The sequence below is a fragment of the Protomyctophum parallelum genome (genome assembly GCF_964188405.1).
Source record: "Protomyctophum parallelum genome assembly, chromosome: 18".
In the NCBI taxonomy this organism is placed as follows: domain Eukaryota; kingdom Metazoa; phylum Chordata; class Actinopteri; order Myctophiformes; family Myctophidae; genus Protomyctophum; species Protomyctophum parallelum.
In genome coordinates, this window is record NC_139716.1 from 25,211,811 (window position 1) to 25,221,371 (window position 9,561).

The following is a 9,561-nucleotide window of genomic DNA, read 5'->3' on the forward strand; positions in this document are numbered from 1 at the left end:
TAATTACGGAGTCCATTATGAAGTTCATCAATTGAAGTTTGAGTTTCATTTTCATTTGTACAAATGCACTGGCCTGGCTGAAACATTCCTGGTTTAGGCCCATAATGTTCTCAATCAACTGAATGACCATTTAACCCGTAAACGTAATTTAATTTAACAATATATTTTTGGGGGGGAAAGTAGTTTGATGAATTAACCCCTAATTGCATGGATTTATTCATTGAAATGTTAACATTATTATATATTTTTACTGTCTGTACTACATGGTACAGTAGCACACCCAAAGGAAAAACAGAACTTCAAACAGCTCAACATTAAGACAGCTGGGTGGTGATTGAATCAGAGCCTCATATATCTCAAGTTGGCCCTTTCCATTAAAGGACCGTTTAAAATAATATAAACCTGATTGATTGATTGAATACTTTATTAGTAACCCTTTCTGATTCCCCTTTGATTGTTGCATCTTATCCATATATGGCTAGACAAGGACAGACATATAGAGAGCTTCATATATATGGGCATAAAATGGATACAGGCATACAGACAGATACAGAGATCTCCATGTAAAAAGGAAGACAGACAGACAGACAGACAGACAGACAGACAGACAGACAGACAGACAGACAGACAGACAGACAGACAGACAGACAGACAGTAGACAGTTAAAATGGGTGCTATGACAACGGATATAACAGCTATTGTATACTAGGGAAGGGTATATGCATTCCACATTTTCATTGTTCCCCAACTTGCATCGTTCCCAGGTAGGCCAGCGGTGGCCAACGGGTCGGGCACAGGTCTAGTAGTTGTATAAAAGGGAGCATGCAAGTGTATTGCTGGCCTGTAGCCATTGCTAGTATACTACACAGAGTTCAAGAGGGTTGGCCTGGAGCCATTTCTAGTGCTACTACACAGAGGTAAAGAGGTTTAGCCTGTTGATTGAGATGAGAAAGTTGCAGTAATGCAGTACAGGCAGATTCCACACACACACACACACACACACACACACACACACACACACACACACACACACACACACGCACACACACACACACACACACACACACACACACACACACACACACACACACACACACACACACACACACACACCCAGCCAACAACTATAACTCTCTGCGGAAGGTTTTGACCATGGGAACCAGTACTCACAGTGTCCTGCTGTATATCCTGATAGTGGGAGCTGTGCTATACTGCTCTGTGACAGCCCACTGTAAGTACATTTGTTTTTAACTTTTTAGTGACCTTATTACAAACATAATATGTTTTTATCTTCTCTACCAAAGAGTATACCAAGTATCTCTACCAAGTGGTCATAAATAATGCATGCTAATTATTACTACCTGTTTTTCCATGTCATAACAAGCTTTTTTATATATCAAGTAACAAATAAAATGGTATACGCAGATGGAAATGGCCATGATGACTGCTGTTTCAAATTCTACCTGAAGAGAGTGAACATCAAACGCCTGAGGTCTTATTACATGACGGATCGCCTCTGTCCAAAGACGGGAGTCATGTAAGTGTTTGGAGCAGTGGTCGTTCCCAAAGTGGGGTCCTTGAGGAAGTTCCAGGGGGTCCCCAGCTAAATGATAGTTTGGAACAAAATGGACCCTTTATGGGTCTGTAACTCTGAGAGTGTACAAATGGAACCAAATGGACCCTTCACTGCTAAAAATCTTCTCTTATGGGGGGTGACAGTCAGGGACCCCCCGGGGGTCTGCGGGCTAATCAGTGTCAATTTGGGGGTCCTTGACATGAAAAGGTTTGGGAACCAATGGAATTTTGACCACCACAAGCCAGCATGGCGATGATCACTGCTCTAAACTTTAGAGCAGTGATCATCACCATGCTGGCTTGTGGTGGTGTCAAAATTCTATTTTTGCCACGGACGTACGTTGGACATACAAAATGAGTGCACAATAATAATAATCGGAAACACATGAAGAGCTATATAGCCCCGAATGACCATAGCAGGTCTGTAACTCTGAGAGTGTAGACATTTTTGGTTTTGGTTCCATTTCTACACACTACAGTTAAGAGGGTCCATTTGAGAACCACTAGTTGTGCTCCTAATGTACCACAGTCCGTTAGTAAATCAGTGTCATACATATTCTGCAGAAAACCTGGAGACTTGACATTCATGCAGTAATTGGGCCAATTACTGCATGAATGAATTGGGTCTTATGATCAAAATAAGAACATTATAATGGTGTGTAAAAACTAAATCTAGAATTTGCCACGGACACAACTGTCAGTGTACTGTACGGACATATTGATGACCCCTGGTTTGGAGTAACATGTCAATTAAATAAATATTGTACATAGGCCCCTTTTTCCTCTTGGTATACTAAGTGGTTCCCAAATTACTTTGGGAGGTCCCCAGATGATGTGCAACATTGTTTTCTCAGTAAACAGTAAAAATACAACAACATAGCAATATAAGTGTGGCTACAGGGTATGTATGTCTAATCCAAAGTGACAATTTAAGTTTTAATACCAAATTGGTCTCAGGCAAACATTGTGGAAAATAGCTGATCTACAAGCACACAAAACGCCTCGCAGTGTGAGGCGTTGTGTGTAGTTCGGCTATATTTTTACAATAATATTTATCAAGTCAAACTAAATGTAATGCCTACAATTTCAAGTCCTTGTCGGTGTGGGGGGCTCCCCAGTTCAAATAGGATTCGTTTGGGGGAACCCCAGTTCCAATGATTCGTTTGGGGGGTCTCCAGTTCAAATAGGATTATTTTGGGGGATCCCCAGTTCCAATGATTCCTTTGCCTATGTTCCCTCAGCCCTATGTTCCCTCAGCCCTATATTCCCCCATTCCAAAACAGACCCTATAGTGTAATAAGTATAATAGTGTATAGTGTAATACAGACAGCATTTTATTTCCCAATGAAATTGGCTGACAGCTTGTCTCGTCTCGTCATAATAATAGGTTAGGTTTAGGTGTGCTTCCCCGTGGGAGGTTAGGGTGTGGGTTTGAGATGGTTAACATCGGTAGACTGTAGACAACTTGACTGCGTGTACTGTACGTGCGTTTGATTTGTGAGTTCTCTTGGCACAGTGCCATGGGTGTGTAGGCCTACGCATAACAAAACCATCATTGAAGCTGAGAAGTGGAGGAGTGTCGGCTATGTGGTTGACACGCACTGTGAGAAGATGAGTTCAGATATGTACCAGTGCCACTGTCTGCTATTTTATACCATGATAATACAGCAGCTATCTGCACCCGGGGAAATCACTTTGCCAGCTTGTGAATGTGATGGACATTTCCATTAATATTTTATTTTTGCCACGGACATGCAAAACAAGTGATCAATGATATTACCAGAACACAAATGTATAGCCTATAGTACTAATTGACTCTTGACGTGTCATAGTGTCTACTCTATTCCACTGCGCTACACATGTTAAACTAAGTCATTTATCAAAACTTATTTTTGGGGAAAAGCCGATCTACAAGCTCACAACACATTACGGCATGTTGTGACCTTGTAGATCAGCAATTGTCCTTTCTTCTTAGCCTATAATGACATGCCCAAAATTGGGATTTCAGGGTTAAAGTAGCTATATAGTTACCCAACTTACCCAGAAAGACTGGGAAGTTATCCACTGTATACTGGCAGGTGGCCGTCCTGAGACAGGCATTATATGTGGCATAATGCATGGTCCAAGTATATTCCATGTTTGGGATTTCAATAAATGGGTCTTATACAGTAAGTAGGCTACAGTTGCAGTCCGAGAAAGGGACACTTAGGTCACATTCTCACCTAATACTTCGGTAGACTCAGATCCGTATGGGCGGGGAAATGGAATTCTTGCATATTTAATTGGCTGGGGTTTGCCTTCACACTGTCATTCGCAGCAATTGGAAACGCAGCAGGGGGGACCTTTATCAATGTGTTCCATTCATAAACTATAGCCTACACAGTGAAATCTATGGTGATAAAATTACACTCATAACGTGCATGTGTCGTGCCGTCTGGGACCCCCCCCCCCCCCCTCTCTCTCTCTCTACGCACGCAGCCGCCACACACTGTTCTTTTGGGCATGCAGCACAGCGCTGCATGAGCGCACTGATATAACTCCCCAGTCCCACACAGTGACAGCACTCCATGTTTACGGCACGCACAGACAGACAGACAGAATATTATGTAGGCTATAATACACTGCAGTGTTTTTATGTGTTTTCTTAAGCAATTGATTAATGTAGCCTACACGTCCTCATTTCGATCAGGGCTTCAGTCTCCTTATTCGACCACGTCTATCCACAGTAACGGGACATCTTTGCGCTGCGTAAAATATGCCTTAACCGTCTCCAACTGTGTTCAGCTCCTCACCCGCCACATTATGTTTGCTTCATTTCCTTTATTTACTGCGGATTGCATTCACACCTGCACCGAATCGTAGTCAAGTGCGATTCGAAGCGAAGCGAAACCCACGTTTTTGGGCGGAGTAAAATGCGGTTATTTGCTGCGCATTAGGATTCGAACACCTGCCAAACGAAGCGCACTTTCTGACAATGCGCAGCAGGATTCGTTTTAATCGCAGCAAAGCTCTCTGGTATGAATGCGACCTTAGCTGCAAAGTTGAATGGGTGTGCAGTATACTTAATATTAGGTTATTGCAGATGGCCTTTCAGAGGACAGTGTTACTTGGGGACATGAGGAGACAGGATGTTCTAGCTAAACTAGTTTTGTGTTTGTCAACGTAGCTTAAATAGTTGGTGTCAGTTCATTAAGGTGTGTACTCTAGGTTGATGAGACAACTATGCAATGGAAACATACCTGAGATTCAAAACAGATAATTAAGTACTGTTTAAGGAATGTTTCACTGTTCACTGTTTCACTGTGTTGTTGTGGAGCATTTGCTATAACAAAGTAGATTGCTGCAGGGTGAACTACTGTATGGGTAGCATAACTAGCATTATAGTATAATTGATGCCTTACAGCCCCCCCCCCCCCCCTCCCCCCTGTCTGTTTTGGAATGAGGGAATAGGGCTGAGGGAACATAGGGCTGAGGGAACATAGGGCTGAGGGAACATAGGCCTGAGGGAACATAGGGCTGAGGGAACATAGGCCTGAGGGAACATAGGGCTGAGGGAACATAGGGCTGAGGGAACTTGGGTACGGTCCCGTCGTGGGAACCCTTGCTGTATATATAAGCTAAGTCACAAACTACCACATGCTATTCTGAGTAATAATTTGTTTGTTTCTTTTGCACAGTGTGGTCACAGAGAAATCTCACCATCTCTGTATGGACCCTCATCTACCGTGGGTCCAGAATATGATGAGAGCTCTGGATGAGCGTAAGGATTTGTAGTCACCAGCTGCTGCCTTCAGGATGAAAAACATAAAAAAATTAAAACAACTGCTCTTGAAAGACAGCATTGATCTTTTTACATCTCTTCTGTCTTTTCTTCCCCATTTGGTTTTAAATACTGACCAACTGGCCTGGCCTGTTAAAATTTAAAAAGAAATTCTAAATCCTGACAGTTTTCTGTTTCTATATCAGCGGTGCTCAAGATTTCATGTCAAGGACCCCAAACATTATTATGTAATTGACCACCGACCCCCATCTGAAAATATATTGTTCCAGGGATCCCCCAGAAGAAAAGACTTTCGCTGTGAAAGAATATACATTCAAAGATTTGTGCCACATTTTCACAAATTTTCAAAAATAGCTAAAGTATAAAATAATGCTTAAAACACCTTTTGTTTCCGTATTGTATGATTATTTATTAGAATCTAGTTATGGGACCTTGCTTGTCGATACTGTATGGAGGAATGACATACCAAATCTAGATCCAGATTGGAGCTGGGATACAGTGTGGTCTAATGTTGTCCTGTCTTCTAGGAATCCTGATCATCAACAAATTCATTTAAATTTTGTTCATAGGACATACTTAACCCCCCGTAGATTGTGTGCTATGCGGATTTTAAATAATCACAACTGCACTTTCTGCACTTCAAACACCATAGGTACATTCTTTCATATGGTGTGGGAGTGTCCGAGTGTCCTCACATTTTGGAATTTGGTTGCTACTAACCTTTCGACTATTCTACAAGTTAACATCACACCCTCCCCATCTCTATTCTTATTAAATGATGTATCCCAGTTTCCATTAAATAACACCCGTATTCGTGTCTTCTTTGCTGGCGTAACGGCCGCAAAGAAGATTGCTTCGCACTGGAAACCGCCTCATACATGTCATTCATGTTGTTAACGTGTCTTATTGTGATTTTTGTCTTAAAATAAAAAACATTTGATAACAAAAAAAAATAAAAAAATGCTTAAAACACCAAAAGGGGTTCCCATCCAGAATGGGTTAACCACATAAACCCTGACATCCCTATTCTATATGTGATAATATACCGGTAGGCAAACATTTGTTGAAAATAGGCAATCTATCTAGTTCTAGTACAGTGGTTTTCAACCCTTCTCATATCAAGGCGGAGGCCCATTATTTATTCAGCATTTGAGCCAGTGCGGACCACCATTTGATGACATTTAGCCTCTCATTTAGCTACCCCAAACTTGAATATTTTGTTGTCATTGGATAAGATTTTGTCCACAATTCCATGCTGTATTGATGGCATAGGAGAGATAACAGGCAGACGGTCAAAATAACAATCATTCTACATTCTCTAATTGTGGAGACTTGTTGTAAATTAAGTAATGCAGATGTTTAACAATACTGTAACTCTTGAGAGCGTGGGTCCATTTGGTTTCATTTTACGCTCTCAAGAGTGTACAATACAACGTTTCGGTCTCAGGGGCCTTCGTGGGGTATAACGACGGCCCCTGAGGCCGAAACGTTAATAGCCTATTGTTGTCCATTCTGTTGTCAATAAATAGTTTGGGGAGCTTTTAAAACGGTGTGCCCTGTCTCCCCTTTCCTTTCAAATGTTTTAATTGTATCAAATCTTTTTGACAGTGTTCTATCCCCCATAACCTAGTCATTCCAAATAGTGCATATTTCATTTTAACCCATTGATACCCAGTGCAACCTATACGTTGTTTTACCTTTGAAGCCGGATGCTACCTCTGTGTCTCATTAGTTATTATTGCTATACATGTAGTAGCATAGCAACATCATTATTATTATTGTAATTTTGTAAAAGATATTGAAGGCTTTTAGAAAGGTTTTAGAAGGCGTCTTTAGAAACTCAGGTATTAGCACCCTGTCTTGTCTAAGTTGTCTGCATTTGTGTCTATTGTCTGTACTATAATAAAATACATTTGTGATAAGTTTGTGAAAAAAATCCCACCTGTTTGAACTGAGCAGTGCACTATACTTGTTTTGGTATAGTTAGTTATTAGTGTTGTGTTAAATGGCCCTTTAGTTTAGGCTGCTCAACGCTGCCACTTGCAGGTTGCTCAACAGCGCCACTTGAAGGTCACCATGCGGATTCATTGATTAATACCAGCCAGGTGCGCTCCTTCTTTTGTTTTTCTTAGCACTTGATTCTGACATGGATTGTCTTTGTCATTAGCAAGCAACACATATGAGGCCGGCTTGTATAGGAAATAGGAATTTAAATGTGTGGTTCTACTGAATCCAGCAGTAAATGCTGTCTCATATCATTGGGCAGACTTTGTTACAATTAAGGTGTGATGAGAGAGTGGAGACAGGAGTGCACAGTATTCCACATGCATGCAGACAGTTAGACATGCTGTAACACACAACCAGGAAACCACCCTCCTCTCCTTAGTCCTTTCCATAATGCTCCTTGGTTTCTCTTAAAACAAAATACCGGTATTTTATTTATATAAAGGAAACGAACGAAATCTGCATAGACTAATACACAATAAAGGACACTATGGCACAGCTGCAGCCGGGAGTTGTTCTGGACCCGGATCGGTTCTGCTGTTCCATCTGCCTGGACCTTCTGAGGGAACCAGTGTCTCTACCATGTGGACACAGCTACTGTGGTCACTGCATTGAGGACTACTGGTCCTGCAGGCTGGCGGGTGCGGGATACAGCTGTCCCCAGTGCAGAGACAGTCTATGGATAAAACCTGTTCTCAAGAGGAACAACATGCTGGCTGAGGTGAGAGAGAGTTCGACTTCTATTGAATAGCCTACTTTATTAACAGTTTGCAAATAGTAGGCCAACGAAACGATCGATTTTACAATGATTGTTGTTAAAAAGGAACACTAAAAGCCCTAGGGATTAGCAGATTCAATTATTTCTCTGTGTGTTTAACTTACATCATCCTGAACCTCATTGATTCCTGTTTTTTGGTCATCAGTGAATGCCCCCCCCCTGTCCATTACTTTTTGAGGGGCGCTAGCCCCTCCTATTTTCAGCTATAGTGTAGATTCTTGTCCTAACAAACATTAAATGCCATTGACAATGAATGGAGAATTTATGTGTCTGAGCAAATCAGCTATTTTCGTGTTAACATAAACATTAAATGCCTTTGACAATGAATGAATACTTTCCGTTGTTGGTGGACGAGCAAATCGTCTATTTTGTCCTAACACAAAGTTTGTCCTAACACAAAGTTAAATTCCCATTGACAATATTATGTACTATGTATGTATAATGATACAGTGTGATTTTTACTTTACAGATTGTGGAGAAGTTGAGGAAGGCGAGACCCTCTGCGTCTGTGGTCTACGCCGGTCCAGCAGACGTGGCCTGTGACTTCTGCTCCGGAACCAGACGTCTCAAAGCCCTCAAGTGTTGTCTGGTGTGTCTGGCCTCGTACTGCGAGACTCACCTCCAGCCTCACTACAGTGTCCCCGTGCTGCAGAAGCACACGCTGGTCCCGGCCACAAACAAACTGCAGGAGAAGATGTGCTCCAGTCATCACAAGCTGAAGGAGGTGTTCTGTTGCACAGACCAGCAGTGTGTCTGCGTTGTGTGTGCCATGGAAGAGCATAAGTGGCATGACACTGTGTCGGCTGCAGCAGAGAAGACTGAGAAACAGGTAAGGACCAAAAAAGGTTATGTTCAAAAAATAAATAATAATAGGCTAATAATAATATAGAATCAAATTTGTTAAAGCTAGTTCTAGCTGAGCCAGAAGGCAAAGCTCTCGGTCTACCAAGCAATCTTCGTTTCTACTCTCACCTATAGTCATGAAGAGTCAATACCGTAAGAATAAGGTTGCGAAAAAAAAGCGTACGAAATTAGTTTTCTCAGATGGGTGGCTGGCATCTTCCTTAGAGAGAGGGTGAGAAGTTCAGTCACCCGAGCACGATTCGGAGTAGAGCCGCTGCTCCTTCGCTTGTAAAGGAGCCAGTTTAAGTGGTTCGGGCATCTACAGTAGTTCGGATGCCTCGCTGCATGTCCCACTGCACTGGGAAGAGACCCCGAGGCAGACCAAGGACCGGGGGGGGGGGATATTATATCCACACTGGCCTGAGAACGCCTTGGGATTCCCAGGAGGAAGTTTACGGTGAGCTCTGCTCAGCGGAACCGTTGCCCCGATTGCGGATAAGTGTTTGTTTGATGGATGGATGGATAGTTGTTGAGTTAGGATTTAGGATTATGTTTGGATCTCTAAACCAAACATTTCTAA

General features: G+C 42.1%; 1 long non-coding RNA gene across 1 annotated transcript; it reads left to right on the plus strand.

The window, feature by feature from the left end:
• Positions 1 to 1,108: 1,108 nt before the first annotated feature.
• On the plus strand, positions 1,109 to 5,430 carry LOC310875481. Its single transcript, XR_014570654.1, has 3 exons — positions 1,109 to 1,231; positions 1,426 to 1,537; positions 5,253 to 5,430. It is a non-coding gene; the product is annotated as an uncharacterized lncRNA (long non-coding RNA).
• The last annotated feature ends 4,131 nt before the right edge of the window (positions 5,431 to 9,561 follow it).